We start from the raw sequence: 24,364 nt of genomic DNA on the forward strand, positions 1-24,364 counted from the left end.
AAATGCCGACAACCTCTAGAAGCTGCAAAAGGCAAGGAACCAGATCCTTCCCTGATAAGGAGTGCAACCCTGCAGATGCCTTGATTTTAGGACTTGTCGTCTCCAAAACTGTAGGAGAACAAATCTGTGTTGTTTTAAGCCACTAAGCTGGTGGTGATTTGTTACAGCCGCCGTAGGAAACTAATACACATCTTAAAGATAACCTCCCTTGATTCAAATCCCTCTTTAACCCACCATCCAAACTCGCCTTTCCTTCTTATACAAGCTTCGAAAATTAATTGTCTGACCTCCTCTCTCATACTTCCTCACCTTCCATTTACTTTTTTTTTTTTTTTTTTTTTTGCGGTACGCGGGCCCCTCACCGTTGTGGCCTCTCCCGTTGCGGAGCACAGGCTCCGGACGCGCAGGCTCAGCGGCCACGGCTCACGGGCCCAGCCGCTCCGCGGCACGTGGGATTCTCCCGGACCGGGGCACGAACCCGCGTCCCCTGCATCGGCAGGCGGACTCTCAACCAATGCGCCACCAGGGGAGCCCTTTCCATTTACTCTTGAACCTATTGCTTCCTGTCCCATCCCTACTGATGTGGATTTTATAATTTATTAGTTATAATAACTCATTGTCAAGTGCAGTGGAAGCCATCCAGTCATATCTTATTATGGCTACTCGATGAGTTTACTGAATGGGGCAGGGGAAGGGTTTGACTGCCCCCCATATACCCACGCCCTGAAATCTACAGCTCCAGCCAGACCTCTCCCCATGTGCACGTCCACTGCTGGCCGCACATTTCCATACAGGCTCCCACTGGAGCCTCAAATTCAAGTTGTTCAAAACAAAACTCATTTCCATTGCCATGCCCATTCCCCCCACCCCACGCAAAAACAAACAAACAAACAAAAATACCCTTTTACTAATTTATCTCAGTTTGAATTACCACCAGAAAACAAGTCACCAATTATCAACCCAGGGGTCATCTGCGATTCCTTGCCCCTCCTCCGTCACCCATATCCCATCAAGCTCACCAGTCTTACATCCTATCTCCTGAATCCATACGTTTCTCTTCATTCCCCACGGTTTCTATTTCATTCAAGGTCACCATTATTTCTTGCCTGGAGTTACCTCAATTTATCTACCTGCTTCCACGCGTATTGACCTGCTATCCCCACTGCAACCAGTCATTCATCCAAAGTGCAAATCTGACTACTTACTCCCTGCGGACAACTTTCTGTAGCTTCCTGAATGAGACAGAGCAAGCTGTGTGGCTTACAGGGCCCTTGATAAACTCATGCCAACCTACCTCTCCAGCCCCATTTAACTGCAGCCTCTGTCTCAAGCGTCATGCACCAGCAGCAATGCATCCACCCAGGTATTCCCTGCTCCCGTGTCTTATTCATATCCTTCCAATTCCCTTCGTATAGTTACTTAACCTTCAAGACTCAATTGAAGCCTCCTCTCCAAAAGAAAACTTCTCTAGACACTCGCAGGCTGAGTTAGGTTGCCCTCGTCCACGCTCCCAGAATGAGCTTGCCAAGCACTCGGCACGGTGCCCTGTGCATAGCAGGCAGTGCCGTCGATGTTTGTTGAGTGAATAAGTGAATACATAAACAGCCCATGCTGGTTAAAGGGTGCACTGATCCAGGTGAGAAGAAGAGGCTCTAGGAGCACAGCGGAGGGTGCCTCGCCCTCCTGGAGAGTCACGGAAAGCTCCAAGAAGGATACAGCAGATCTGAGCTTGGGAGGTGGCTTAGGGGAAGGAGAGGAATTGTGTGCTGGGCAGATAAGCGGAGACAGCTTCCCAGGCACATCACCTGCATCGTCGCCCAGGGACCCTACTTGCTCTAATCCTCTGCAGCCACCATCCTGAAATTCTTCACTTTTGAACATGGAGACCTGCGTTTTCATTTTCACTGGACCTACAAGGTAGGCACCTGATCGTGCCGATAAGACAAGCTTGTCCAAATGCAGAGGGCCAGGAGAGCCTTTGAAAGGGCTCATCGGGACCCCTGAAGGCAGCTCCAGTCTGGTTGGGCTCCTCTAAGCCAGACACTCAGCCACAGTAAGAATGAATGTGCTCTCCCCACTCCATGCATCTTGATCTGTTTATAAACGTTTAGAGTTTAGGAGGGAAACACCAAATCCACATTTCCAGGCCTTTTTCTATGCAAGACTTCAACGTGCATATCGTGGGGCAAATCAAATCCATATGTTTCAGATTCGTTTACGCTTTGTTCATCAGAAGTCCCTCCTACGCCGCCCCCCCTCCACCCCACCAGGAGGAAGATCTCACGTCCAAGAAGGCTTCGAAGCTCTCCTGGAGCTTTTGAGTTTAAACAAAAAGGGAGGGGATTTGAAAAATCTGAATCTGCCTAAAGAAAACTGGATTTAAACCTCAAAGGTTTCAATTACACTTTGCAACTCTACATCCCCAAGTTAACGCAGCTCAACTCTGTCCCTTGAGTCACCCCAATATCCCTGTGGCAGGCACGGCCTCCCAGGAGGGACGTTTCCTCCCAGGGAGGAGATGGGGCCCTGACTGTGCATTAGGAACTGGAAACTGGGAGGAAATCATATTGACAGTCGCTTGAGAAAAAATAAGCCTGCTCAGACCACTGCGTTTAGAATCACAAATCTTTAGGACTGAAAGGGATCACTGAGATCATCTACAGTAATAACTACCACGTGCGAAGTACTTTACACTTGATAAATCACTTTCACACTCATTTTCTTATCTACTCCCTGCAGCTATTTTGTAAGGGAGGGAGATGGTTATCATCACTTTCAATTCAATAACTAGGAAAATAAGGCTCAGAAAGGTTAGGTGGATTTTCCAAGCTCACACAGCAAACAGCAGCAATGCCAGAGCCAGAGTCATGCTCTTGACACTCCCACTCACCCCAAACCCCGGGCTTGTCCTCAACCCCACTCACCATTTCTCAGGATGAAAGAAGGCCAGCCACGTCCAAGCCCTCCCTTGTCTTGCCTGCATCCGCCCAGTTCAGGGAAAGGGTGACCCAGCCAGACGTCCACCTCCCTGCGTGGCGTCCTTTCTGCCTCTTTCAGTGCCCCTTTCTCTCTTTATTGGAGGAAGTCAGGGAGGAATTCTCCTTTCAGAGAAATGGCTTTATTGTTTCTGACATTGCAACACCCGCCCCTTGGAAATAGCCATAAACAGAGCAACTCAATTTAACCTATGTATCTTTCCAATTCTTACACATCCTGGTAAAGTATTCTGTAACCTATCTTCCTCAAAGAGGAAACTGAGTGTCAGAGAGGACAAATAACAGCCTCTGTGACATAAATGGTAACTAGCTAACAGTGCCAAGACTTAAACCAAGTTTTCTGACACCAAACCTAAAGATCTTTCCACTAAGACACAATGATGGCATTTGGCTCCCATCCCATGAGGACAGCCAGGGGCAAACAATGGAGCCGGTGGAAGGAAAAAGGGAGAGAGGAAAGATATCTCTATAGGCCTGCAAATGGGACAGATTACTCTATGGTTTTCCTGTTTGGCCAGGATTATTAAAAACTGCAGGAAGATCTTATGCACAAGGAGCAAGACAGACTGAAAGGAGGGACCGGGCTGGCTTAGAGCCCAGCCTGAGGAGCACGTATGTACGTGCAAACAAAAGGCACGCAGTTTTACCTCTTTCGAGTGTATGCAGACTAAGCTATAAATTAGTGCTAATCAGTACCCCTGAGGTGAATTAATTGAAAAGTTATAATTCACAGGAGGCCTACATTACGTGATAATGTATCACCAAAGCTTACGAATATGAGAATTAATTACTTGGCCCAGATATTGAAGGAATGTTTAATTTCTTGGTCTCTTGGTTTCAAGTATCTGCTGATTTTATCCAGCATTGAAATGAAGCTAACAATTATTATGTTTACTAAATTATTATTTTAACAAACAGTCATCATTTGTTAATGAGTTACTATTCAGTGTCTTGCTGTGCTGATTATACATATCATTTCATTTAACCCTCACAACAACTACGTAAGATGGACATAATTATCATCGTTTTATATGTGCTAGAAATAATATATATATATATATAGGCTCTGTGATCTAAGAAGCCAAAGTTACACAAGTTAAATAAAGTACTGCATACACAAACTTGTGTCTGCCCAATTCCGCCCATGGCAATGACCTTTGCTCCAAATGAACCCCTTGACGATTCTGGATTATGAAGCTTCAAATGACTGAGAATTTATTCCAATGGCTTTGCCTGGTTTTCATTCAAACTGAGGAGTACATTTAAATCTCAAATCTACAGGCACATAAGTCCATTCATTTCCATCCTATGTGTTCATTCCTAACCTGTTTCTAAATTCTGCTTTAACCAAAATCAAACTCCAGTGTTTCTGCCTGGTAGGTAGTACAAATATGGAGCCAAATTCCAGTCATCATTGTGAGGACTGGGGGAGCAGAATGAATGTAAACAAGTTATATCCACAAAGTCCCTGAGCCCCACTGCATGCAGCTGCAGGAAAAAGGAAGCAGTGGAGAAACAAGAATTTTTTTTAAAATATGGATTCCATGTGGTTCTAAGTTTTTAAGATGTTTTAAATTTTAATAGTAAGTTGTTCTTTTTAAAGAAGATGTTGGGGGTAGGAGTTTATTAATTAATTTATTTATTTTTGCTGTGTTGGGTCTTAGTTTCTGTGTGAGGGTTTTCTCTAGTTGTGGCAAGCGCGGGGGCCACTCTTCATCGCGGTGCGTGGGCCTCTCACTATTGCGGCCTCTCTTGTTGCGGAGCACAGGCTCCAGACGCGCAGGTTCAGTAGTTGTGGCTCACGGGCTTAGTTGCTCCGCAGCATGTGGGATCCTCCCAGACCAGGGCTCGAACCCGTGTCCCCTGCATTAGCAGGCAGATTCTCAACCACTGCGCCACCAGGGAAGCCCAATAGTAAGTCTTTATTTTCTATCATGAACATATTTTTCTTTTGTAATGGGAAAATGCATGTTAGTTGTTGAAATTACAAAGGACAATTTGGCTGGGTATAGAATTTTTGAGTCATAATCCTCCCAAACTTTATAGATGCTATTCCATTGACTGCCTTTATCCAGTGTTGTAGACAGAAGTCTGAGGACTCCTTGACTTTTTCCCACTGTACTTTTTTTTTTTTTTTTCTGTCAAGTTTTTTAGGATTCTTTGGTTATCCATGGAATTCAATATTTCCACCAGGATATGTAAAAATGTTTGTCAGATTTAATTAAATCTTCTGGATAAAGTGGATAAAGTTCACCTGACAGGTTCACAACTTACTTGGTTTTAGAAACATTTTATTCTGTATTACTTTGAATATTTTTTCTGATTTGTTCTTTAGGCCTAGCAGTTATTCTTTTTTCTAGTCCATGTTTATTTACATCATCTATCTTTTTTTAATTTTTTACATCTGTCATTTTTCTCCCCATCCAAATTTCACTTTGATTTGCTGCTCTATTATTATTTTTGTGCCACACTGAATTTCTACTCTGCTATTATTTGTTTTACTTTATTTTCTGGAGTCTGTTTTATCTAATCGTGGTAATGCAATTTCAATCAAAATACAGTGGAATATCTTGGGAGACTTGACATCCTAAAGATTATCTATAGGAATACATCTATAAAACTAAATGGGACATTGTGAGGGAGGGAATGGGGAAGAGTAGAAATAAAAGGAGGGGATCCATGCAATAAAAGATATTAAAATGAACTTTAAAACAACAAAAACAGAAAGAATCATAGCCTCTTGCCAATATAGGCAGGCAAATAAATGGAATGGTATAATTTTGTTTCAGCTGGGAAGAAAAAGGATTCCACTTGGCAAAGGCAATGACTCCTAGCTAACCACTTAGGGAAAAAATACCATACTAGAACCCTGACTTACATTTTATAATCTAAGTTCTAAATGAATTAAAGGTTTCATTTTTTAATACATAAGAATACTTAGATAAAATTGATCAATATTTACATAATCTTCATATATAAGATGACGTTTGAAGTATATCAACAAAGATAAAAACCATAAAGCAAAATCTAACAAATTTAGAAAAATAAACATTGAAGGTAATGGGAAAAGATACAAATGAGAATTTTTTTAAAAGGAAAGACAAGAAGAGAGAGAGAGAGAGAGAGAGAGCAGAAGGAGGGAAGTGTAACCGAGCAGGAGACTGTGGGTCTTCCCAGAAGAGGGCTCCCCCATGCCCTCTGCCTGCCTTTTGTCTGTACAAAAACTTTAGTCAAAGAATAAATTTAATCAGAGAAGTGAGAAAATGCAGAAAGAAAGGAAAACAGTCAAGCAAGACAAACTAATATTAGTTTGGCCATTAAGCAAAGTCAAGGACATTTAGCTCCTCCTCAAGGGCTGTAGATAATATTTGGAACCATGTCCTGTGAGCTGTTTTGCAGATACTGAAACTCCCACCAGGTGGAAGAAGTGAACCGTATGCTGCCCACAATGACAAAGACCCCAGATGGGTTGGAACCAGAAGGTTAATGATGTTGACTCCTGATGACCTCACCAGCAACCAGTCAGAAGAATGTCCACGAGCTGATCACACACCCCACAATGCCCTCCCTCACCCTGTCTATATAAACCTTTCCCTGAAAGCCTTTGGAGAGTTCTGATCTTTTAAGCACTAGCTATCTGGATTCCTTGCTTGTCGTCCTGCAATAAACGCTTCATTTTCTTTCACTAAAGCCTGGTGTCAGTAGATTGGCTTTACTGTGTGCAGGCAAGTGGACCCAAGTTTAGTCCAGTAACAAAAGGAAGGAAGGAAGGAAGGAAGGAAGGGAGGGAGGGAGGGAGGAAGGAAGGAGGGAGGAAAAAAGAAATATGTATGGCCCAAAACTTAAAAGAAACAGTTAACCTCACTATAATCAAATCATTGATTATAATCAAGTCATTATAAATGGAAGGTAACTTTTAACATGTTCTCAACTTTTATCTCTTGCTTCAGAAGCTCTATTTTTATGCACTTGTGAGGTGTAAAAGGATTTAATTTCATTTAATTTAATTCAGGTCTTGTAAGACCTGAAGTTGGCAGAACTTGCTGGAAACCGGCTAAAGGGGAGACAAACATGAAGTAGAATAATATAACTGTGCCCGAAATAAAAAACACAACAGGTAGGACTAGGCTCAGAAGACAGAAAACTCACCATGGCTGATGTCGTCCAAGAAGACATTCAGGAAAACTGAAGTCTTGAACTTGAGCTTGAGAAAAGAAAAATCCAGAACAGTGAACTTGAGCGTACTCCATACTTGGCAACCTGCCTCAGGTGACCAAGATGGCTGTGAATTCACAGAAGATGACTGGCAGTAGAAAACTTACTCAGGCTAGATTTCAAGAAAATGTGCTTATGCATCATGCTTTATAGTTCAAAAAATCCTTTGATACATTATTTTCACATAATCTTCCCACAACCCTTAGTGTTAGACAATGAACAGGTCATAACCCTCCTTTTAAGAAGAAGAAGCTGAGGTCTAGAGAGAGAGGATGATGCACCTGTATTTGAACTACTAGATGTAACTGGAGGAAGTACTTCAGCCCCATCTCACAGGGGAAGCTTGCCTTCTTCTTCACCACCTTGTTGCCATGTGGACTAAAAATAACCAGCTCCACGCCTCTGCCATACAGCTGCACCAGCTTCAAAGACTGGATGCTCATCCAATTTTCAAGTTGTTCTGCTAAGGAACACCAATTGCTGTGGCATGTAAAATGTTCTTAAAAAATTCAGGGCTTCCCTGGTGGCGCAGTGGTTAAGAATACACCTGCCAATGCAGGGGACACGGGTTCGAGCCCTGATCTGGGAAGTTCCCACATGCTGCAGAGCAACTAAGCCCATGAGTCACAACGACTGAGCCACACTCTAGAGCCTGCAAGCCACAACTACTGAGCCCGTGCGCCACAAGTACTGAAGCCCGCGCGCCTAGAGCCCGTGGTCCGCAACAAGAGAAGCCACCGCAATGAGAATCCCACGCACCGGAAAGAAGAGTAGCCCCCGATCGCCGCAACTAGAGAAAGCCCGCGCGCAGCAACGAAGACCCACCACAGCCAAAAATAAATGAATAAATAAATAAATTTATTTAAAAAAAAAAAAAGAATCCAGATACTCTTACCACCAAGAGAACCCTTTTGCTATATCTGGAGCCCATTCTCGAAAGAGTAAAGAAACACTGCAATGAAAGTATAAAAGTTGCTGCCGCAATGGCATCACAGCTGTAAACAGATAAATCAGAAAACACCTACTAGGATATGCCGCCGACCACGACAGAACTTGCTGTGCTAATACGCCTCACGTTGGGCATCTGTTTCTCCAGATACAAAACTACAAGTGAGATGCTCTCTAAATACCCTCTCTCCCTTGACTCTGAGAGGTGCCATGGCTTGAGTAGGAAGTAGGCACACACTCAGAGAAGATTAAATGGGGCAAGAGGCCTGCAAACCGTGTGATGACAAGGAGTGACCAAAGGAACCAGGGACTAGAGATGAGACACCGAGGGACAAGAGTGATGTCTGCAGGGCTGGCTTTAGGGAAGACTGACTCAGTTCACCCCAGGTGGCCACAAAGAGGGAAATTAAGACTGATGAGCGAAAGCCCGGGGAGTCAGAAATTGATTTTTTTAAAAATAGAGCCATCGAAAGATGAAACAAGCAGCTTCCAGGGAAGGGAAAGAGAAGGGAGAGAGGAAAACAGTTATTGCACCACTGTCTTGACCTTTGACATGCATGACCTCTGACCCCTGTAACCATCTTGATACCTGGGCATTAGCAACCCTATTTTCCAGGTTAGGAAACTACTGCTCAGAAAGAAACCATCTGGGCTTCCCTGGTGGCGCAGTGGTTGAGAATCCGCCTGCCGATGCAGGAGACACGGGTTCGTGCCCTGGTCCGGGAAGATCCCACGTGCCGCGGAGCAACTAAGCCCGTGAGCCATGGCCGCTAGGCCTGCGCGTCCGGAGCCTGTGCTCCGCAACGGGAGGGGCCACAGCGGTGAGAGGCCCGCGTACCGCAAAAAAAAAAAAAAAAAAAAAAAGAAAGAAACCATCTGACCAACATCAGGGTAGTGAGTTACCGAATGCCCCGTCGGGAGGACATTGAAACAGAGGATGAAATACTAATTTAAATGTATTTAGGCATCACATATAGAAGGTTAGAGGAAAAGGTCTTTAGGCTCCCCCTCCAGCCAAGGAACCCCATTATTCTACTGTATTCGGGTGCTACTCCCTAATCACAAAGAAGAATCATGTACTTCAAGATGCTGAACGGGAAGGAAAAGCCCCATCGCCGCTAAGCCGTCAGGACCATGACGACCGACGCCAGCGCTCTCCTCACGGCCAGTAGCACCATGAGCGGCAGCGACGTCTACTATGGGGAGACGGGTACTAGCGTGCGCTGTAACTGGAGGTATCGATCGCCGTCCAGTACGACAGCTGTCAAGGTAAGTTTCTGTGTCATCATTTCACAAGTGAGAAAACCGAGCCTCAAGGAGGTAAATTATTATCATCGAGCAAGTTAAATGGCAGAACGCGGCCTCGAGCCCAGTTCTGTTTTATTCCAAAGCTGGTGCCAACTTCAGAATACCCCACTCTCTCCCGAATGCTTCCCGCATGCCGCCACACCAATCTTGCACCTGAGCCCAGGATATACCACATTAGGAAGCAGAAGAGAAGGTGTTAGAGCCGCCCCTGCTCCCATGGTTTTAAAAAAAAAAAACAACAAAACACGCTCTCCTGCATGTAGCTATCACAACAAGTCTTGCGTCGCTGTGTGTGCTACCACACTCCTTGAGAAACATGGACTTGATGGCAGGCTAAGAATCAGCCTGGCTTCTCAGCTCTCTGTGGCTCTCGAAAGGAAGCTCCAGCCTGGCCACTCCATTGGAAAGCTCTACCGGCAGAAGCTCAAGGAGGCAAGACGCTGCCTTGCAGAGGGCACCTCATTGGGGAGATTCGGCCCCCGGGGCCATCCTCCCCGCTCTGGGATGCTGACCCGGCTTGCCTCCCTCACAAGACCAAGGCCGTCAGTAACTTTCCCCACACACGCTCTTTCTCCGACTCTCTGGCTCTTTCAGCTAAGGCTGCAACGTTAAACGCATAGTTCTGTAAATTAATTCTTTGAAGGTTCACTCTTGTCAGCTAACCTTTCTCACTGCAATAAGCCAAGGAAGTCTCTTCCTCGCGACTAAATTTTCCATTTTCATGTACTCCTGAGCCTTTTTAATTTGACAGGGTTCCAAAACCTCTGTTCATCAGAAATCACCAGTTAGATCCAGGAATCTCAAAAATGTTCACTTAAAATTAATGGGGAAAGTGATAATCCCATCTTGGCCTTGGATTTTAAAGCGTGGGTATAGCATCTGGGCTGAGAAAGGAGGCAGAAGATGAAGAAGCTTTCAGTCAGCGTTTGACTTAAGACAACTCCAGTTTTTCCGTCTTGTTCTCCATTCCAGCCTCAGTCATCTGTGCCTTGAATCGGCTGGCCAGGCTACAGGTGAATGTCACTACAGGTGAGAACTTAGAAGAATGAGCCACAGCCTCTGCCCTCCAAGAGCTCACAGCTGAATAGGAAAAGGACGCACCATCCACCATGGGGCAGGGCAGACAGTCCTCAAGGTGCAGGGGTGTCCTGGGAGCAGCTCTGGGCCGAGAGGCTTGAGTCCTGGGTTTGGGTTCTGACTGCATCCCTCACTGACTCCATAAATTTGTACAAGTGACTCCCCCTCCTAAATTTCAACTTGCTCATTTTTCTAAAACAAAAAGGTAGCACCAGAGGATAACTAAGATTCCTTCTGTCTGTAGCTTTCTAAGAGTTAGGAATAGCAAAGTGTTCCAGGAGAAATACAAAGGTTCTAGCAGAAAATGAGGAGAGCGGTTGTCATTGGGTTGATGGAGGAGAGTGCTGGGAAGGCGGCCGTCGTGAGCTGGCCTTTGAGAAACGCCTAGAACGTTGATGGATCTGGAGATGAAGTGTTGAGAGGCATTTCTGTCAAAGGTGACGCCCCTGCAGCTGCTGAAGAGGAGAGGGAGGGAGATAGAGAGGTAGGGGAAGGGAGAGACAGAAGGAAGAAGAAAGGCAGAGGTAACACCCCCTGATGAATAATAATAGTCATATTAGCTGCACCGCCCTTTACAGTTGACAGAGCGGTTCCTCATACGCTGGCTCACTTAACTCTCAGGACACAGCTGGGAGGCAGGGAGCCGCACTCTAGCCCACCTTATGGACTCAGCGTCGCTCGCACGTCTGCTAAGTGGCAGAGCCGGGACCCCCCCTGAGGTCTCACCGACAGCAAGCCTCACATCACACAGCACAACTACAGCTCGGCATGCTGCCCCCACGCAATGTGGTGTCCAAAGGAGGTCTGCACGCGTGCCCTCAGCTGTGTCAGTGGCTAACGTGGTCTCCAGAGGCAATGAAAGGGAATCCTGCTGTGTTCTTTTTTTTTTTGGCTGCGTTGGGTCTTCGTTGCTGCGCGCGGGCTTTCTCTGGTTACGGCAAGCGGGGGCTACTCTTCGTTGCGGTGCGCGGGCTTCTCATTGCGGTGGCTTCTCTTGTTACGGAGCACGGGCTCTAGGCACGCGGGCTTCAGTAGTTGTGGCACACGGGCTCGGTAGTTGTGGCTCGCGGGCTCTAGAGCGCCGGCTCAGTAGTTGTGGCGCACGGGCTCAGTTGCTCCGCGGCATGTGGGATCCTCCCGGACCAGGGCATGAACCCGTGCCCCCTGCATCGGCAGGCGGACTCTCAACCACTGCGCCACCAGGGAAGCCCCCTGCCGTGTTCTGATCAGCCCGGGACCAGTGCTTTCAGCTCTAGGTCCCACACTTCATCAGGGAAATTGCCCCATTGGAGCATCGCAGAGAATGGGTAGAATTCCTAAAGCCATGCAATGTTAGTCGCAGTTGAGGGATTTTGGGGCATTCGAGTGGAGAAGACGTAGTGGATACGCAGTGTATTAGAATTATCTGAAGGGCTATTGTATCAGCCAGAGTCCCAACTGGAAACAGATGGCTTTATCCAATTGGGTTCATTCCAGGAAGATTTGTTTACAAAGGGTCTATTTGCAATGGAATAGGTGTAAAAGGAACAAAAGAAGAAGGCTAAAAAGGGAACCCGCTGGCACTGCTGGTGGGAATGTAAATTGATACAGCCACTATGGAGAACAGTATGGAGGTTCCTTAAGAAACTAAAAATAGAACTACCATACGACCCAGCAATCCCACTACTGGGCATATACCCTGAGAAAACCATAATTCAAAAAGAATCATGTACCACAATGTTCATTGCAGCTCTATTTACGATAGCCAGGACATGGAGGTGACCTAAGTGTCCATCGACAGATGAATGGATAAAGAAGATGTGGCACATATATACAATGGAATATTACTCAGCCATAAAAAGAAATGAAACTGAGTTATTTGTAATGAGGTGGATGGACCTGAAATCTGTCATACAGAGTGAAGTAAGTCAGAAGGAGAAAAACAAATACCGTATGCTAAAGCATATATATGGAATCTAAGAAAAAAAAATGTCATGAAGAGATTAGTGGTAGGATGGGAATAAAACACAGACCTACTAGAGCATGGACTTGAGGATATGGGGAGGGGGAAGGGTAAGCTGTGACGAAGTGAGAGAGTGGCAGGGACATATACACACTACCAAATGTAAATTAGATAGCTAGTGGGAAGCAGCCGCATAGCACAGGGAGTTCACCTCTGTGCTTTGTGACCACCTAGAGGGGTGGGATAGGGAGGGTGAGAGCGAGGGTGACGCAAGAGGAAAGAGATATGGGAACATATGTATATGTATAACTGATTCACTTTGTTGTAAAGGAAAAACTAACACACTATTGTAAAACAGTTATACTCCAATAAAGATGTTAAAAATAAATAAATAAATAAATAAATAAACAAAAGAAGAAGAAGGCTAGAAGCAGAGAAGTTGTCTCCCCAAGACACAGAGTATGTAGAAAGGAAATAGTTCCTGAAAACTGAAGAAAGTCATGTAGAGAGAAGGTCTCCTTAAAAAAAAAATCAGTTGACAATCAATAAGAACAAACCCAACCAGAGAGAACCCCACAGGTAGGCGCCTAGGTAATACAGACATCCAAACTCACTCTCCTCTCTCCTTTCAGTCTCCTATGGTCAAAGCCAAGCAGAAGTCAGAGCCTACAGGACCCCCATGGATGAAGTCCCTTGAATTCCATATAGGTCAGCGTCCCAGGGCAGAGAGCAGGGTGACGAAGTGAAGAGAGGGTCTGAAGGGCCAGAGGGATGCTACCAGACACAGCTGGTCTTGTAGAAGAATTCGACGTGCGTGTGAGACCGTAAGGGGAAAGGGGGGGTGGAGGCAGGTGGAGAAGGAATTAGGACCAAGGAGACTTTATGAGGAAATGAATTTTAGCTAAATTTTAAAATAAGTAAGGAAGAAATCAATAGTCAAAGAGAGAGAGGTATAAATTAGGAGGTTTAACAGATACACAACACCATATATAAAAGAGATAACCAACAAGGACCTACTGTGTAGCACAGGGAATTCTACTCAATATTTTGTAATAACCTATAAGGGAAAAGAATCTGTAAAAGAATAGCCATATCTATCTATCTATATATCTATATCTATATCTATGTATGTATATATCTCTGAATCACTGTGCTGTACACCTGAAACTAACATGACATTGTAAATCAACTATACTTCAATTGTTTACAAAATCTAGTGAAAGAGAGCTGAACTAGGAAGACTGCTAGTTCATACTGAGCTTCCCACCACCCAACTTCAAGTCAAAGTTAGAAGACCAGTGACACAAATTCTCTAGAGGAAATTCAGTGGTCAACTGGATTAAATAACTTGTAAAGTTTCCTCTAACCCTGATATTTCAACATTTTATACATAAAAAAGGATAAAAAGTAAAATAATAGAAGGGTGGGGTTTTTTTTAATCAATCTAGAAGCTCTCCCAATCTTCCTCCTCATTCATCTTCCCAATTAAGTACCTGCCTTCACTGTGCCTGGAAGATAATAAAAGATGCTTATTGACTAAGGATGTTAAAGTTCTGATTAGGTAGAATTTTGAAGTCCTTTGAGTTTTTTAAGCAAACCTCTCACTTGAGTATTGTGAAAATAGGATGACCTTGACAAGGAACGGGAATGGTTTTTTTTTAGACCAAACTACTTCAGAAGACCACTTTCTTCATCATCTCAAGAAGTGTCACATTTCCTTACAAAATTTTCAGCCATAATTTCCCCAGAATCTCTCTAAAATGGAGTCAAAAATTACAAATGAGGGAGTAGCTGAGAAGTGATTTGCAAACTTTATTAACCTCTAGATTTTTTCCCCCTCTTGTTTAGCAAATAACAATAACAATATGTTTCCCAGCCTTATTTACCAAGAGTTACACTGTGATCACTGTCAAGGTTAATTAACATCTGGACTTGCTGATGTTTCCATTTCCTGAATTTTCAAACAAATGCTTTAGAAGACTTTAGCATAATTACCCATAATGTATGTCATATACTAGAGGCACCTCGTGGACTGTGTATTAAATGAATAATAGCAATGTTGTTTTGAGTGCATAGTAGTTTCATTAACTCCATTGTTACTAAGTAATTTACACTTAGTTAGAAAACCAAGAAGGTCATTTGGAATTGTGTGCACTGAAATCTGCCATACAGATTATGTGTACCTCCGTTACACAATGTGCTTCCCATTATTTCACAATGTCTTGAAGAATGGAACTAATAAAGCTGATATTCCATAGTGGAGGGTGCAGACTAGCAGTTTGATGTAATGTTTCAACCCACGATTCCTTTTCTACAAGGAACAGATTAATCTATTCAACTGGAGAAAAAGACCACCCAATGTTTAACTGTGCAGGTGAGGTGCAAAGAAAAACTGGCTGACAACTGTTTTCTCCCAGAATTAATGGAACCAATTGGCATATCTCCCAAACAAGCATGACAGAGCCATAGGTCGATGGATTCCATTACTAGTCTACAAAAACCATGAATTAATTCAGTTATGCTCAGGAAGCCAAAATATTGCAGCCATTAGGGAATCTTTTAGGAACCATGGTTTTGATTTCTTTGTTCCCACATAGTCAGTAGTAAGTGGAAGACGTGATCATGAGCTCAGGCTGTGTCACGACAGATTAGGAGAGAGCCATTCCCACACAAGCCGCCCCATGAGGAGGGCAAGAGGAACGTTGTGCCTGGCGAAATCTTCAAAATGCGATTCTCAATGCCTGAATTTCACCTAATCCCCGAGAAATTCTTGTTGCCTACATAATCTCTCCTTCCCTCACAGTGCAAGATTTTTAAGTCCTAAACCACAAAAGCCATGCCTTCTCTTCTCTGCATTCATTCAGCAAAATCCACCTTCATCCATACATTTGTTCACATTTGTTACAGACACTCACAGGCTCTTCGCCTACACTGAGCAGGAGGTCTTCACAGACCAAGTTTCATCTTACCCACATACTAAGTCTGCCATGCATATATGTCATTGCTGTTTTCATCATTATTTTGTGTATCACTCCCTCCCAGCCGTGTCGGTCTATGTGCTTGCTAACACAGCACAACTCACAGATGGGGAAACAAATTCGCATGGGCAATGGGCTTGCCCAAATCACCTGGTACCTTAGTCCGCTCAGGCTCCTGTAGCAAAAACACCACAGACTGGGTGGCTTATAAACAGTAGATATTTATTTCTCACAGTTCTGGAGGCTGGAGGTCCAAGATGAAGATGATGGCAGATCCAATGTCAGGTGAGGGCCTGCTTCCTGGTATATAGTCTTTTGGCTGTGTCCTCACGTGGAAGGGATGAGGGAGTTCTCTGGGGTCTCTTTGATAAGGGCACTAATTCCATCAGTAGGGCTCCACCCTCATGACCTGATCACCTCCCAAAGGGCCCACCTCCTCATACCATCACAATTGGGGGTTAAGTTTCATCACATGAATTAGGGGGGGGACACAAACATTCAGTTTATCATACCGGGTTAATGGTCACAGGACTTAGGTATTGATAGCATTCCAGGTCAGTCTGACTGCAAGTTCCATGATCCTTCTACTGTAGCAAATGATTTCAAGTGCTGCAGCATCAACCATTTTCTCATGGGCTCTACCAGCGATAGTATGAGGAACATATTCTGGACACTGTCCAGTGGACTCACACACACAAATGATGCCTGGTACTCACTGAGCACTTCCTGTGTGCCAGGCACTGTTCTAAACGCTTTACAATTTGTTTGACACACCTTTCAATCCTTACAACTATCCTGAGCAAAGTTATTAGTATTATCCTCATTCAACAGATGAGAAACACGAGGCACAGAGGGGTTAACTAACTTTCCCAAGGTCACACAGCCAGGAAGTAGCAAAGTTGAGATTCAAAACCAGGTAGTACGGCTCCAGAGTCTGTGCTTTTAACCTCTACATTAGCCTCCATCAACATATGGGATCTTCATTTATTGAATAAAGCAACCATTTACTAAACGCCTCCTGTGTGCCATGAGTGAAGAGGTCCTGGGCACCCAAGAGGTAGTGAGATGATGTGATCCTTTCTGTGTTCGCATTTATAGCACGATGGAAGAGGCATATAGTAAACAACTAAGAGCTATGGAGGAAAACACACAGTCAGAAAAAACGATGATGCAGAGGCAGGGGACAAGATCCTTTTTAGACTGAGTGGTCAGGAAATGCTTCCTGGCTCTAATTTGATGAGAATCAGCACTTCAGATAAATATAAATGATGGATGAGAAGGACACAGATTCTCCCTTCATAGTGCATTTCCTCAGCCTGAGTTTGCATCTCAGCCTGGACCATTACCAGCTTTGGGGCTTTGAATAAGTTACTTCCTTGAGATACCACATTCCCATCTATAAAAGGGAAGTAATAATAATAACTCCCTAGGCTGCTGTGATCTTTAGAACATAGAGAAAGCACCTAGTTCAGGCCTTGCTACCCAGCAGATGCTGAGCAAAGGTCTGTCCTTGCCCTTATTTCTCCTCATGAGCCTCATCAGCCAAACCAGTGCTGGGGCCCTGGTACCAACGGGGGCAGGTGTCAATGGAATGTTCCAGCTAGTCACCCTCACACCCAAATCTTCTCGGCGAGGCCCAGACCTGCTCCTTTAGTATCTGAAATAAAACACATCCAAGTGTCAGCTGTGAACGCAGCACTGTGAAGGCCATACGGGCAAAGTGAAGCCATCTGCATTTCCACTTCTGCCCTCAAGTCGTGTATCAGTCAGAATAAGCTTGGTTCTGCTGCAGTCACAGAAAGAAATAATCCCAAATGCCCAGAGGCTTAAAACAACAGAGGCTGATTTCTCGCTCGTGTTATTGGGTTGGCCAAAAAGTGCCTTTGGTCTTTTAAGTAAAAATAAAAGACACATTTTTCATTTACACCAAGAACTTTATTGAACAACATATCACCCTTTTGTTCCACTACCTTCTGCCATTTTTCTGGCAACTTCATAATTCCATCTTCCCAAAACTGTTTAGCTTTTCGAGCAAAGAACTGTTCCAGGTGCCTTTTACAGTCTTCCAGGGTATCGAAATTATTTTTCCATTAAGAGAATTTTGTAAAGACGGAAATAAATGGAAATCCAAAGGTGCAACGTCTGGTGAATACGGCGGATGAATCAGAACTTCCCAGACAAGCTGTAACAGTTTTTGCCTGGTCATCAAAGAAACATGTAGTCTCACGTTATCCTGATGGAAGATTATGTGTTTTCTGTGGACTAATTCTGGATGCTTTTCGTCAAGTGCCACTTTCAGTTGGTCTAATTGGGAGCAGTACTTGTTGGAATTAATCATTTTGTTTTCTGGAAGGAGCTCATAATAGAGGACTTCCTTCCAATCCCACCATATACACAACATCACCTTCATTGGATGAAGACCGGCTTTTGGCGTGGTTGGTGGTGGTTCATTTCGCTTGCCCCATGATCTCTTCCATTCCACATTAGTGTACAGTATCCACTTTTCATCGCCTGTCACAATTTGTTTTAAAAACAGAACTTTTTCATTATATTTAAGTAGAAAATGGCATGAGGAAATATGGTCAAGAAGGTTTTTCTCACTTAACTTACGTGGAATCCAAACATCAAAGGGAATCACATAACCAAGCTGGAGCAAATGACTAACACTTGGTTTGGCTATTTCGAGTATGTCAGCTACCTCCTGTGTGGTGTAACACTGATTGTTCTCAATTAATGTCTCTATTTGATCGCTATCAACTTCAACTGGTCTACCGGATCGTGGAGCACCGTCCAGCGAGAAATCTCCAGCGTGAAACTTCGCAAACCACTGTTGACATGTTTGATCAGTCACAGCACCTTCCCCATACACTGCACAAATCTTTTTTTGCGTTTCAGTTGCGTTTTTACCCTTCTTGAAACAATAAGGCATAATATGCCGAAAATGTTGCTTTTCTTCTTCCATCTTCAATATTAAAATGGCTACACAAAAATTCATCGATTTTCATAAGTCATTTTTTAATTGCATGCTGATATGACAGCTGTCACATACAATCTAACAAAATTGTTTCTAATGAAGTTAAAGGCAACTTAAGTGCTATGAGAGCCATCTTACAGCAAAAACCAAAGGAACCTTTTGGCCCACCCAATACATGTCAGTGTGACCTCCTGGGAGACCCTGCCAGAGACCCAGGCTGAGTGAAGCTCGTCCCATGTCCACGACGGTTGAGACTGGACAGAGCAAAAGGGTGAACCAGATGCTGGCTCATGAGCTTCTGCTGTCATGACAAATAGCACTTCTGCCCACGTTTCGTTGTCTATGACAAGTCCCACAGTTACACCAAATGTCAAGGGGCCAGGGGAGGGCCTGAAGAACAAGACATAGTCTCTCCACAGCTCCAGAGTCCCCACAAGGGGTGTATAAAGATACTGCACATGCCCAAGAGGAGGGAACCTTCCTGGGAGGTTCTCTTCCAGGAGGCTGGGAGGCAACTGCTCCCTCAAATTGCCCTGGTGAGCAATTTCCTTGAAGCCTTATGCTTTTTCCTAGAAGTTCATGTGAATTTTGCATCTAACTCCATTACATATCACTGTGTGTTTTAATATCAAAATCGATGCTTACAGAAGGTGTGCAGTGCTGTGTTTTTGCATTACACCTAACCCTTCACACCTCATGTTTCTGGGAAAGCACAGTGACACACCCCTGACATTCCAAAAATTTATTCTTGAAATTTTCACAAATTGCCAACATCTCTAAACCATCATTTTTTTTTTTTTTACTTAGGTCGCTTTTTTTTTCTGGATAAAAATACTATTGACCGGGACTTCCCTGGCGGTCCAGTGGTTAGGACTCCATGCTTCCACTGCAGGGGGCATGGGTTCAATCCCCGGTCAGGGAACTAAGATCACGCATGACGTGAGGTATGGCCAAAAAAGAAAAAAATATACATATATACTATTGACCGTTTACTGAGAACCTATTATGTGCCAACCATGATCTCATTATCTCATTCCATACATGATCTACATCACCTCCCTCCACACCTGTAACAGTTCTCTGAGAAAGGCAGTTTCTACTAATGATCAGAGGTAGAGGCTCGGGAAGGTCAGTGATTGGTCAGAGCAACATGATAAGAGGCTGAAAGGAATGGGAACCCCGTCTGAATGGCTCTGTATCCCTCACCTTTTTCCACTACAACTATGTTCCCTCCCAGTGACCACTAGGAAATCAACCTCAGATCCGCATCAGTACAAATGAGAATCTGCGACACCAATGTTATTTCGTTGCATCTTTAGTGCACACGAAGAGAGAAGTGCTCGATTACGCCACAGGTGGCGCTAAAAAGCTGCTTTGAAATACAGGAGCTGGACAGGGACGGCTCTGCTCATCCATCTGCTAAGCAACACCGTCACACAGCAGCCTCACGGCCACTGGGATTCAAGTTCACACCATGGGGAAGACGACAGACTACCACGCAGCGTGGACCTCAGAGTATCTGGTGATGAGTCCAGCCAGGATTATAAAAGACACAAAGCAAGAGTGTGGCCCCCGCTTCCCGGGTAGGAGGATGGGAGGCTGGGGCCAACGGCAAGAGGAAAAGCAGCGGGTGTGAGCGAGGCGCAGGCTTCCTGATGGGCTCACAGCATCACCACGAGGCCCCAAAGGCCTTTGCCAAGCATCCTTGCGTCAGTTAACCATGGACCCTGGAGACGGTCGACACAAGCTCAGCTGGAGGGGAAATGTCACCCAGCACATCAGCTGTGCCTGTCAGTTCTGGTTCCAGAGACAGACAGCCTTTCTGAACATTGTTCTGCTAAGTGGCAAAGCCACTACATCTTACATTTTTTAAGAGATAGGTCAAAAGAGACATTCCAAACATGAAAGCAATGGCTGTTATCAAAAAAGAAAGAAAAATAGATTCAACAACAAAACACCACATGTCAAAAAAAAATTCCCCAAACAATATTAAAAGGCAAATGACAACCTAAGTAGGGAAATATTTGTAATTTAGCAAACATGAATACAGGGCAATTCATACAAATTGATGTAAAATGGACAACTTTTTTTTTAAAGAAAAAGACATTCTCAGAAGAACTATAAATGGTCAATAAGCATTTCTAAAATGTTTATCCTTACTGCTTACCAGGAATGCAAATTAAAATAAGGTACCTCGGGCTTCCCTGGTGGCTCAGTGGTTGGGAGTCCGCCTGCCGATGCAGGGGACACGGGTTCGTGCCCCGGTCCAGGAAGATCCCACATGCCGTGGCGCGGCTGGGCCCGTGAGCCATGGCCGCTGGGCCTGCGCGTCCGGAGCCTGTGCTCTGCAACTGGAGAGGCCGCAGCAGTGAGAGGCCCGCATACTGCAAAAAAATAAATAAATAAAATAGAATAAGGTACCTTTTTTTGCCTAATTGGCAAAAATGATCATTTTTCTCTTTTCAAGATAATACTTAGCACTCTTGAGAGAGCCACAATGCAGGCTGTGAGAGAGTAAATTCCAGGAAAGCAGTTTAGCAAAATGTATCAAAAGCCCTAGCAATGTTCTCTTCTTTGATCTAGTAATTCACTTCTGGGGCTCTGTCCTAGGAAAATCACCAGAAGTGTGGGTAAAGATTTATATTCCAGAGTCTGGAATATACTGTCGTTTATAATACCTAAAAACAAACAAACAAAAAGAAATGCAGGCAGGGACTTCCCTGGTGGTCCAGTGGTTAAGACTCCGTGCTTCCAATGCAGGGGGCACGGGTTTGATCCCTGCTCAAGGAACTAAGATCCCACATGCTGCACAGTGTGGCCAAAAATAAAAAAATGCAAGCAAACTAAATAGCAGGAAAAAAATAATAATAAATTAAAGACAGGGTAAGGATAAACATGGTGGAGAGATAGGATAGAATATTGAAAGGTATCATATTTTCAAGAATTATTTGGTGACATGGGGAAATGTTCATAATATAATGTCAATTTAAAAGGCAGGCTCTGATATTCTTTTAGAAGAAAATATTACACAAACATATACACACGCAGTCATAAATTCACTCACATGCTCATAAGACAGGAGGAGACACTAAAATACTGACAATGATCATCTCTGGGTGGCACATTACAGATGATTTTTGTCCTTTAGGTTTTTCTGTATCTCCCCAATTTTCCAAACGAACACAATATACATATAATATATTTATAATATATAAATATATCATACATACATTCATTTTTATAATCTAAAAAAAAGTGTTTTGAAAACAGAATGTGATAGATGGACAACAGGACCACAGATTATTCCCTCCCTGAATCCATGCCCTTGGGCAGCGACCACCACACAGATTCTGAGCCAGATAACTTGGTCAGCGGGGTGTTAGCCGTTGTGACACAAACAGAGGCTAAAAGGCGCTCACATGCTGGAGCCTGTCTAACCTGGCTGCTCTTGGATCCTAAGACAATTCCCATGCGACAGAGCCTGGGCTTGTCTGTGGCGTGATGAGAGACAAATTGCCCCAGTGCCCCAGCCGTAAGCCAGCTAACCTCGAGAAACAGAGCTGCCTAGCCAGCAGCAGCTCACCACGGAGGCAGAAAAGCCACCCAGCTAGCTGATCCCAGTCCAAATCGCCAACCCAGGGAGTCATCAAATAAATAAGCTGTTGTTGTTTTAATCCACTAAGATTTGGGGTGGTTTGTTATGCAACAAAAAATAAATGACATAGAAAAAAACATACTCTAGTAGTAAAGTGGGGAAATCTTGGGTTTCTCCATTGGATACTTTATTTGACCTCTCAGTGACTCTGTTTTTAAATCTCTAACATGAGAGGAACACTTACGTGCTTCACTGGGTGGCTGTGAGAATCAAATGAGTTAATGTACATGAAAGCATCTGACATAGAGTGAGGCTGATGGATCTGAACTACCATTAATGGTTGAGAATTGTTACGAAGAAAGAAACAGTTAAGAACTATCAGGAATAGATGAATCAGGATACATCTATCTCCACGGTGCAGGAGTGGGCTAAAAATATTATTTTAGGAGTCCAAGGATTTCAGTACTATGAGCAAAGGATAAAGCCTTGGGCTGGAAACTGGGAGCATGAGTTTTACACCCTAACTCTCCCACTGACTTGGAATGCGACATAGGATGCTTTTTTTATATAGCCATTAACTCCTAAGCGGTGGTCCCTCAGGTCCGAGCCAGTTGCAACAGAACAAGGGAAGAGCTCTAGCGAGGGTTATTTCGGATGCAAAGCTTGCAGTACATCTTCTTACCTGGACTTTTACAAATTAGTTTCAAACTACTTCTGCCATTCACAGCCCATCCTACCCCATAAGCTTAGCACTTCAGCCAAATAAAACATCCCGATATTCCCGAGACAGAGCACAAGACTAGTGTACCTTTCTTACGCTGTTCCTCTGCTTGGATTGTCTTTTCCTATCGTCAAATTCCCATGCATCCTTCAAGACCTACCCGAAGGAAGACTCCTCTGAGCTCCCAGACAAAAGTACCTCCTTCTCTTCTGTTCCAACAGCTATTGATTTTCAGTCAGGTTCTCTAGAAGCCGGGACTAAGCCAGGGACCCTTGTGCAAGTGACCCATTAAGGGAGGGCTCTCAGTCAGATCCTTATGGAGGAGAGGGAAGCAGATGGGGAAGTGGAGAGAGCTAAGCAAAAGTCTGGGCTCAGCTGAAGCCTATGTGGGCTATAAAAGGAACCCTAGAGTGGTCCCACCTTGAGGCAAGGGGTCAGTCTAGTCTTCTGTATCCCGAGGTAACCCTTGGCCGGAACCCACCCTCTGGGGGAGAGCATAACCTTGAAAGTAGTTCCAGGGCTGCACCCGCCATCCAAGCAACTCTCCAGAGAAGGGACTTTCGGGTGAGAGGGATCCACACCGGTGTCAACAATGCAGTCCAACCCTTCACCACTCCCATCCCTTGCCTCTCGTATTAAGTTCCCTCTATTAAGGCACAGCTTCTTCGCGATTCTGATTGGCCGTACTTCCTGGGGAAATTTACAAGACAGGGGCTGCCCCTTGTTCCCAAGCTCGTATCTGAAGCTCATCATCTCCTTCCTCCACCACCCACACTGTTTCCCGCCATGTTAGCTAGCACTGCTGACCTATGTGCACTTTCCTGAGGCAGAGAGGGAGACCCGACCACCCCCTAAGGGGGCCTGAGCCCCTATTAAGCCATAGCTGTGGAACTCACCCATTTCCTGTCAAAATCGAGTGTGCGAGTGCCAAGAGATGCCCAGGACGCCAGCTCAACGCCAAACGTATTTCCCCTGCCCTCGTTATAAAGCAGCAGCCCCACTTCCTCGTGATGAGCACAGCCGATTACCTCTACCAGGAGAGGAGCGCCTTTCTTTGCCTGGTGATTACTGGCGCAAGGAGCCCAAAATGGCCAGCAGATGCTGTAGCTTTCAGTCTATGGGCTCTTGTTGTATTCCTTGGTGATGACATTGCCACGCTGGGACCCAAGACCTCTAGACCCTCAGAGCCCAAAGGTGCAGAAGTGACAGGGCACATAAATTCCCCCGGGGGGTCATTAGGGTGAGATGGTGAGAGCAGAGCCACTCCTGCTCCCATCTCTTAGTTCCTGGACCCGTGCGATCTATCTATTCCACAGCGTGTCTCACTCCAGGGACTATATTTGTGTCTGTCTTCTAATGCCCCCTTGTCCAAGGGCTCCTTGGGGGCCAGGTCTATTTTCGTTGCTCCCTGCACGTATCATAACGCACAGTGCCCAGCAGACAGCGAGGGTGCTGAGAAAAGAAGAAAAGCACTTTGTTACACCGCGTACAGCACGCCTCTGGCCGGCCAGTCTCACCTTCCTCCAACAAAATATCAATTCTCTGACATGGGGACAACGCGTCAGAATGGTAAATTAGGACCATCCCAGGATACCTGCAAAACAAGTGGC

At 44.7% G+C, this 24,364-nt stretch overlaps 1 long non-coding RNA gene across 1 annotated transcript in view; it reads right to left on the reverse strand.

Annotated features, from left to right (window-relative positions):
- The window catches only part of LOC136792185 (uncharacterized), a 41,866-nt gene extending 17,740 nt beyond the window's left edge, over positions 1-24,126 (reverse strand). The window contains exons 1-3 of the long non-coding RNA XR_010835638.1: positions 23,651-24,126; positions 22,842-22,910; positions 20,632-20,822 (exon numbers count right to left, since the gene is read on the reverse strand). This is a non-coding gene — a long non-coding RNA (uncharacterized lncRNA). The remainder of the gene's footprint in view (positions 1-20,631; positions 20,823-22,841; positions 22,911-23,650) is intronic.
- Positions 24,127-24,364: the final 238 nt, after the last annotated feature.

The sequence above is a fragment of the Kogia breviceps genome, chromosome 11 (genome assembly GCF_026419965.1).
Source record: "Kogia breviceps isolate mKogBre1 chromosome 11, mKogBre1 haplotype 1, whole genome shotgun sequence".
NCBI classification, from domain to species: Eukaryota; Metazoa; Chordata; class Mammalia; order Artiodactyla; family Physeteridae; genus Kogia; species Kogia breviceps.